Consider the following 10,322-nt stretch of genomic DNA (forward strand, 5'->3'; position numbering starts at 1 on the left):
AATAGATTTATTCAAATCATTTAAATGAATTCGGGAAAGTCACATGCTATATTTTATCGCTTCTTAGTACACTTTGACACGCATAAATTACTTGCTACATTAAACTTTTCTAGTAAACTTACAACAAATATTGATTAACTATACAAAATAAGTTTTTAAAAACACCAAACAAACAAAATTCAAGTTGAACGCACGTTTTCCTGACCGTACAGCTGTGTATATAAAGAAGATGGGGGAATAAGATGGTGCAACTGCCCATTTGGTTTAGTCGTAAAATGCAATTTCAAATTTAGCATTTTTTCAATTAAATATATTTGATATGTTATTATACAAGTTTACAAAATGGTAATTAAGGTTTTCCGCTCTCAGCGGAAAACCTTACTATTATTCTGAAAAATTTTCAAATTTCGTATTATTTTTTTTTTCTTCTAGACGCCAACTTTGATCCTTAATATCTCGCTCGTTTGTTCACCGATTGTTTTGAAATTTTCAGGACTGATAACAAGCCGCGTGATGTTGTCGTTGCATATTTTAGTTGAGGAAAATCCATATCCGGTTTTGAGTTATTCCCCTTTTAGTAAAATTTAACGACTTCTTTTGTCCAGGGGGGTTTAGCTATAACGATGACTGGCAGAGTCTCAAAGATGGGCTGGTTTGGAAGCTAGTACATTGAATTTGTGCGAGATATATTTTATTTATTATTTAAATGCAAATAAAAGGGGTGGTATAGATGTTGAAACAAAGGTAAGAAATTTTTTTTAAAAAAATTCGCGTATTTTCCGTGTTAGTTTTCTACCTGATAAAAATTTGTTATAACATGTATTTTAAAAGTTCTTGGTCTTACTCAGAACTTTCATTCGGTATACCGAAAAAGGGGCTGGCCCCTATAATTAGGGAGTTAGAGGCGTCCAAAGTTTCTTGTCAATAACTTAAAAAGGAATAAAAATTTCTAATGCATTATTGAAGCAAAGTTGTAAAGAAATTAATTTTGAATCCTTCTATAGTATTCAATTTAATGTTTTCGTAATTTATAGTCAGTATTTGCAGAAACAATTGTTGTCAGTTCGGTCCATTTTTGTGGGGGTGCGCACGTTTATGAGGTTATGAAAGGACTTCTTGTAATGCACTAACTGATACATGTAGCGCGCAAAAATAATTCCACATAAAATTCTCAAAAGTTTTTATTCATATGTACATTTTCATTTCATAAAGATGAACCTCTCTGACCTTATTTTTGATGTTTGTTTCATAACTGTGCCCCTGTCTATATTTAGATGCATTACGAGACTCAGGTAACCGATCGATAGGAGAGTCGCTAGCTGTATTCATGGCCGTCGCCTAGACGACAGTGTATGTGCTTGTAGAGCTGGACGTTCACGTTTAACACCCCACTGTGTTACTTTGGATTGTTTCAGTACTGGGAGATGTGTTAATAAAATGGTAATTAAACTCAAATTTTCTACAATACGTATACACGGCCGTCTTATAAAGCACAATGCGTTTTACTGACATGACAAATGTACGCGAACGCGGGATTGCTCCCGATAGAACATTTCTTTTAAAGCCAAAAAAAAAAATACTGATTTGCGATGGACATAATATAATTATCATCGTGGAGATGATTTTAAAAAGTGAATGTAATATTCGTATACGATAATATTTGAATCCTAAGCCGCTAGTTTTAAGTTACGATTATTAGGGATATTAATTATGACTTGCCCCGCGTTTCACGTTTTTTACTTGCAAAACATCTACAAACGAAAATACCAAACAACCTTCAGCAGCAACTTACAAATTATTTATTCCATACACAATTCTAAAGAGATAATTAAATAAATTTTATAAATGCTTTATACTTGTACTCGCTTTCTTCCATGGAAAAAAGTGGCATGGAAAAAATGTTGTTCAATGTTCACCAAATACGCTGTAGCCTTAGCAATCGAAAATAATTAACAAACTGTATATTGATAGATTGACATATCAACAAACATTCAGACCCGCAATGTCTTTTTTTACAAGTTCTATAAAATGTAGACCTAATGACTGAATTATTTACCGTTTTCCATCTGCGTTATTTTGAATCACGCGTGTACGTTATGTGTAGCCATATAGATGAACACTTTAAGTGTTTAATTTTTAAAAGAAATTGTGTACATGCAGAGCAATGCAATGCTAGGACAATTAAATTTCAACAATGTATATGGTGAGGCCGGTCGGACTGATACTGGTTCTGCTTGTTCTACAAATAGCGAATGTAAGACGAAGTGTTGGCGGTGTAATATTTTAAACAAATATAAGTATTGCTTTCTTAAAAGCTTGCATTACTCAACTTAGTGTTTTATTGGAAGCATTCTTAGTTACCTTAGCTGCATATATATACCAATGACAATGAACTTTATTCTCAATAAACTGTGTTTACAGTGTAGAGAAGATATATACAAAAATTACATTGTGAAGAAGGATTAGTACATGTACACGCTCGGTCTGTATCCCGGAAAAATTGACTACCATCCGAAATTTTTCATACAAGGTCTACACACTTGCAGCTAACATTACCTTTGAAAATACATTTTAGAATTTGCCGCTGTTTATAAATTCATTAAAAAGACGCGCAGAATCAAGTGGTAATGTGTTGTTTGATATGGGATTTATGACGTCTATTTATATTGTTTTCATTAAAATTATTTCAAGCTTGTGGGTGGAATGAAATCAGTTTCACATGTTATATGACATAAAGATGTCCTCTCCCCACTTTTTCTCGCAGCAACTATTTTTTTAAAATTTACATACAAAAATTGAATTATCATGGAGTTGCCCCCCCCCCCCCCAATTTTGGTAGCATGTAAAAAAAATGGTATGAAAATCATGAAATTATGGGTGAAATTTTGACAATTTCTTCTTCTTTTTTTCATTTTTTGCTTGTCAAGATTTGTTGGATGAGTTGCCCCCCCCCCCCCCTACTTTCAAAAACGATGTTACGTGTCTGGAAATTACTCATTTCTTTATTCCCTTCTTTAATAAACAAAACAAACCAACAAACATAACCGATCCAGATAAATATAATTACATGTATCAAAAATAAACTTCAAAAACAAACTACACATTCATCCTTCACCCACAATATTGCCTTTTCGATATTTGTCATCGTTGTAGACCCGTGTAACAATCTGTTAAGTAGGTGCTTGCACGACAAAGAACCCTTTGCTGATCTACATTTTCATTAACGCATACAAAGAAAAAATATATTTTGATTTATTTTTGAATTTTTTTTTATGTAAAAAAAAAAAGAAAGAAGAAATTGGTTCTCAGTCTCTCTTTATGCCTGTTTGTTAGCGGTTAATCCAAGTTCATTTTGAATATCCTTTTGTAATTTAAAAAATGCGATGTAATTTTTTTTTTCATGCAATATTTCGGATAAAGCAATGAAGAGTTGTTTCTTGAAATTTTATTAGACATTAAAATTGTAAAATGCTAACATTGAAAAATTGTGCCCGATTTCTTTCTTTTTTTAAGGTAAAACTTTATTGATTTAAAAAATGATTCTTTGAGACAAACAAATTGACATAATCAATAACAGTTTGACAATCTCTAACTGCAGGTCTGTAGCTTTTAGTCTGAAAAAGAATCGGATGGACGACCTAGGACACAGATCGTCCATCCGAATTTCTTGAAAATTGCCATTTCTTTCGTACGCGGACGCAATACTCACCGAGACTAAATGGTTCGTAAGTTTTAAGTTTTAACTGCTTTGAAAGATTATATTGGTTTTCTGATAATTATGAACATGAATTATTAAATAATCAAAGTACTGAAAGTACTGTTAGACGGTGGCGTCGTTTGAAAGTCGCATATTACATGTAACAATGAGTGATGTATGATAATAATTTTTGTCGAAAACCGCGGCCAGTATCGCATACATGTACTAATACTTAACGCTTACTCGCACAACTGGTCGTGAGTTTCCTACATGGATAATTTTGTGGAAATCGTAGCTGTAATCTCACTCTACACTTTACAAATGCTGTGTCTCTTGGTCGTCATTTTTTGGGAAAAACCCAAAGATTTATCGCAGTAGTCTTTGTCGTATAGAAGTTTGTATCTATATTTTGTATCAATATGTTTGTATCTATATTAGTTGACATTAAGGTAGTCCATCCATAACTAAGGCAAATTTAACAATTTTGATTTGATCTATACTACATTAAATATGTATTTTAAAGTTACTATGAGGCTGACACAAACCTGACTCGGAAGTATGAATGAAGTCAGTTAAATGAACTTTTTGGACTTAAAACTTTTTTAAAGAGTTGTCTGCCCTTTTGGAAAATTTTAAAAAATCATTTTCTGAAAATATGTATGATTAATTATGAATTATTTTAGCATATTCGAAGAAAGGGAAAGCATTTGCAACTTTTTACCAAGAGAAGTGTGAGAAAATTACTTGTACTAAACAAATATATTTAAAAATGCATTTTCCCCATATTCTTTAATGTTAACCTCAACATATGATAAATTTGTTAATATTCATTTTTTTTAAATTTCAAAGGTGAATCTTTATTATGTAATAAAACCCTTAAAATCACACTGAGATTTTTGTGATCAAACTTGAAATCTATAAGATATGAAATATGATAGTTATGGATGGACTACCTTAAAACCCCCTTTGAATGGTTGCCACCACATATTGAATGAATAAATCAAATCCATAGCGATTTCATCACAGTACGCCCAAATATTTGATTGTTTGAAGCAGGTTTTTTCCCTTTTGACCTTTGGGTTGACCCCGCAAAGGGGAACAACTTTTGAAAAGTGTGGATTGGACTATTGTGCTTTAAATATATTGTAGATTTCTCAAAGAAACGAGAACAAATAAAGCTTTGGTATGATAAAATACTTATTTTTACTAACTATTTGGGCATACATATAGTATGTTAATGGTCCCTCTCGACAGCATTTTCCCTCATTTTCTTCACGGGGAAAAAGTCGCAGTCTTGTGGATCATCACATCTCATAGTCAGTTAATACATTTAGGTGTAAAGAAAACGGAATGGGTTTACAAGAACCTATTTGATAAAACTGGTATTGCTTTTGGAATGCACGTCATCATGAAACAGAAGAGTAAATCAATATTTTATCTTCGACTTTAGTGGATTATTTCCATTTCCATTTGCTCACAACGAAAGTGAATGAAAATTTTAAAAAATATCATACAACATTCGGTCGCGGCAGTTTCATTAATCAACGTTTTAAACATTTAATTGTTCTATTGTATTTAGCTACAGTAGATTTATTCAAATCATTTGAATGAATTCGGGAAAGTCACATGTGTATTTTATTGCTTCTCAGTACACTTTAACACGCATAAATTACTTGCTACATTAAACTTTTCTAGTAAACTTACAACAAATATTGATTAATTATACAAAATAAGTTTTTAAAAACACCAAACAAACAAAATTCAAGCTGAACGCACGTTTTTCTGACCGTACAGCTGTGTATATAAAGAAAATGGGGGGATAACATGGCGCAACTGCCCTTTTGGTTTAGTCGTAAAATACAATTTCAAATTTAGCATTTTTTCAATTAAATATATTTGATATGTTATTATACAAGTTTACAAAATGGTAATTTCTAACTATATTCAGTTTAAAATATTTCAAAAAGATAAGAAAAAAATAATAAATCTTTAAGTTTTGGTGGTATCGAACCCACAACCTAAAAACCCAAGTTTTATAAAGTTTCCGAATGGCTGGTGCTCCAACCACTGAGCCATTTCATTCACAACAAAGTGCGTTGTTTAAATGCTATATGAGACTATGACCACGAATTTACGGACTTGTATAATATTTCTAAAACGACGTTCAATTGTTGAGCTACAAAATGACATTTTTGAACTGTAGTGGGTCATCTCTCCACATTTTTGTTGAGTACAATCGGTTTAAATTCCATTAAACCACATTTAGACTGTAAAAAAAATATTGAGCTCAGACCCACTCTATGAAAGAAAATGCATTGAAGTTTTAAAAATTACACGATTAGGAGGTTTTGACACGCATACGCCAGTTTAAATCAATATATTGCAAGTATTTAAAATATTTAAAGATTACAACCCGATGTTACGTTAAATATACATTGTTTTTAATTATTTTTTTTAAAAAGCATCAGATTTAATGATATTTTAATTTTGCCGTATCTAATCATTCCTCAAATGGGCATTTTACACGCCTTATTCACCCATCATCTTTGATTTTATTCTTTGCATGTACTAGACAATAGATCTAGGGTTCGCAAATCCCGGCAATATTTTCGGAAAGCTATATTTCTGTAGCTCAGCAGAATTCTACAGTCATCTATGAAGCACATTTTTTTGCCTTCATGTTTCATTATTTATCGCAAATATAGCATGGATGTATATGCTACGGTCGATGTAGCATTGCGTTAAGTGATGACACTTTCTAACCGGTGTGTATTTCAATTGCGAGTCGCAACAAACTGGCGCATTTATATAGGCCCGCCTATTTGTAAATGCATGTTGACAAAATGATGCTAACACTTGGAAACAAATGTCGAAGAAAGTTCATATTAGAGTTGTACTCGCGAGTTAAAAATCATTTGAGAACAAACGGGGCGATGTAAATAATGTTATCTGTTAATGAAAAAATGCCCCCAAACCAAAGAAAAGATTCTCTAATACATTTAGCAGGGACGGGCGCATATGAATTACCGGTAAAGTCACTATTTGTACTTCGTTCATCGAATTGCGTTATTCAGTTCATTGTGAAAAAATTCGACAGAAACTTTAGTTAACAAAATATTATATCTTACATTGCCGTTCACAATGTACCATAAATGTATATAGAATATCGCATGTTTTTTTCTCACAAAAAAGCTAGAGTTTTACAGCATATGTAAAAAAAAAATCTGAACTAAAAATCTTAGAAACATCGTAAAATGTAGTTTGTAAACATTTAAAATGGCGACTCGATTTGCACGTGAATTTTACAATCCGACGTTGATTAGCGTGTTTGAGAGAAAGTCAGCAGCAAGTTAAGCGTCAACATCTCCAGTAAATATTGTATGATGAATATTGAGGTGCCTGTAATAAAATTAATGTTTCTACAGACTGAGTGAGTTACAAAATAAGGTACATTGTAAATCACAGGTCGGTCGAAAATTTAACACATTTGTATCGTAAATTTAAAGTTTTTTGTGTGTTTGAAAACACATGCACACTTGTAGAAGAAACTGTGCCATTGATCGGTTGAAGTTCAATAAAATGTAATTTATGTAATATTCATTGTCAGTATCTGTTGTAAATTCTTTGGAATAAGCTACAATAACAAAAAATATACTGTTCAACTAAAACTAATGCGTTGAAAATGGCTGAATTTATCGATGAAGCATAATTACTGAAATATGAAATGGCAAACCAGTTTAAATAGTGTGTTTCTGACAATTATTTATATCATAAAAAAACAAGAAGCAATTATTGTGAGATCTCTTGACCAATTATCGCAGTGATATAGTTTATGCAGTCCTGATACAGAGTTAAACGTCAAAACTGGCAGTTGGTGCTTATATTATTAATACCGCGTAAGCAGATAGGGTAACGGCTCATTTAAAATAAAACACAATTTCATACATTATTTAAATGTATGTACAAAATAATTAGCAGCTATAATGCTTAAAATATCTGATAAGATTAAAATTAGTTCTCATACTGAAATCGACACGTAGATAAAACATTGTCTGTATAATCGCTGCATACATGCACCTAACAGAGTTATCGTTCGTTATCCGCTAGGGTCCCCGTGAGAAATACTCTTCCGGTCAGGACCGTAGCAATAGACCGTGGCTATTTATAGCCACCGTCTAAAAATGGTTAAAATTACAGTAAAATTACCGGCACCGGTCTTCTCCATGCGCGGATCTAGAAGGGGAAGGGTTCCAGACCCCCCCCCCCCCCCCCCCCCCAGCGAAATTTCTTTCAATTACGTGTACATTATAAACTTACCAAATATGCCTCGGACATCCCTTGGCAAACTCAAAAAACTGTCTGACTTTTCAACCCCCACCCCGGAAAAATTTTCTGATCCGCGCATGTTCCCCCTCCTCGAAATACAAAATTATTCTTCAAAACCCCCTGTAAAACTTCCAGGATATCCGCATATATACTAAGAGATTCATTGGCGCTTGCGTTCGATAAAAATGCGTTTAAAACGTTTGCCAATCATGCCCAATGGTCTTTTTACCTTCGTACCGGGCATAACCATAGTCCCACTCTGTGAATAAAATGCGGCGAATCAAGCTAGAGACAACATGTTAAGATCTGTATTTGCTTATAAACATGTAGTATCATCGTGCAAAATGTACTGTTCAATTATAATTTTTTTTTTTACTTTACTTGTAAAATTCAACATCTGTTTCGTATAATTTTTTCTCACAGTTTATTTCTTACAAAGTTACTTTTTTATTTAGTGATTGGCATGTACACTTTTCAGACTTAATATGTGATTTCAAAGAGACAGAGTGTCATGTCTCAAGGACTGTTTATCTCTTAAAACAACATTGTGCAATTATCAGATTTTCATTTCTTGGACATCAAAGACTCATTGAGTTTATTTAATTATTTTATATCTGTGAACCTTTCACTCAGCTTACTTATATCATTACCTGTCAATTTATACTCATTGTTAAGATTCTTATTGCCTGACGTCATGACGTCAGGCATATCTAAGGTTTAAAAGTTACAATCTCCGAAACAGTGCAGACAATGGGACAAGCAATATCATGATATTTCACAAAAAAGATTTACCGATGCATGTTTAAGATGTCAGCATTTACATTCACAATTGATGAAAATGTTATATGGCATGTTATAACAACAGCGAGCAAGAGTTTTCAAGTGAAAGGGACGTTAACCATGCAGTGCACGCGTGTAATCCTGATTTAAAAATAGATCAGGCATTCCACCATATTTGAACGGTGAAAAAGGGGGAGGGGGTCATCTCAATAAGTTGTAACATATTGTCTATTACGGTACAATGTAAGTAATAATTGGCATTGGATTACCATTATTGCAAGAGAGTCATCAGTTTGGGTTAAAACAAATAAATATTTTCTTCCAAAACATCCGATCCAATGTATAATATACATGTATGTAGTTGTTACAAAACAAATGTCAAAAAATTCATCTGACCCCTCTGCCAATGGATGAGTTCATTCCTTGCGTGAACGCTAATAGCATGATTTCGCGCCATAATATCTCATTCATAATTTTTGCGCGCCGAATAGTTGACGAGTCCGTTGGGATCATGTGAATACCCCAGAACACACCATGTGTTTACATCACAGGCACGTAGCATCGGGGGTTGGGGTGAGGGAGGCTGTTTCCCCCTCCCAACTGTTTGGGCAGCTGGCACTTTTCTTAAAGGAACTTGGACACGATTTTAGATCAAAAATTTTATTTTTATTTTTTATGTATAAAATGTGCATTTGTGCATTTTAAATGATTGACCAAAATATTGAATGTTAAAGTCAAGTTACAAGCGAGTTATAGAGATAAGAATTGGTTGTTATGTAAACAAAGCTCGAGTCTTATAGTTGTTTACAAAATATTTAATGTGGAAAATTACCATTAACACTGTGCCGGATAATTATGCCAGTGCCAAGGTGGCATTTTTGCACCCGCTTAAGCTGCATATATCGAAAAATTCAAATATGCCATATGATAGACCATTGCTTTAAGAGTTAACAACCACCTTAGTTATCATTGTATCTCACCTGTCAGGTGAGATATTTACCTTTCAAAAATAAATTCCTATGGGAAAATAATTTTTCCCGTACGAAAAACAATATTCCTATAGGTAATTTGAAATTTCCTATCGGAATACAAGAACTTCCTATAGGAATTTCAATTCCGATAGGATTTGATAAAATCCGATAGGAAAACTTAATACCCTACAGGAAAACTACAGTCTGAATTAAATTCCTACAGGAAATACCATTCTCCTATAGGATATTTAATTCCTATAGGACTTTTAAAAAATCCTATAGGATTGTCAATATTTCCTGTAGGAGAATCAATTCTCCTATGGGAATTATCATTTTCCGATGGGATATTAATTTTTAAAGGTAAATATCTCACCTGTCAGGTGAAACACACTAAAAACAAAAGTGGTTATATACTCTCTAGACAATGGTCTATCATTTGGTATACAGGGATTTTTCCGAAACTGCATCTTAAGCGGGTGCAAAAATGCCACCTTGGCACTGGCATAATTATCCGACACAGTGTTCATTTCTTAGACAAAATGACATGT

Source organism: Crassostrea angulata, unplaced genomic scaffold, assembly GCF_025612915.1.
Source record: "Crassostrea angulata isolate pt1a10 unplaced genomic scaffold, ASM2561291v2 HiC_scaffold_140, whole genome shotgun sequence".
NCBI classification, from domain to species: Eukaryota; Metazoa; Mollusca; class Bivalvia; order Ostreida; family Ostreidae; genus Magallana; species Magallana angulata.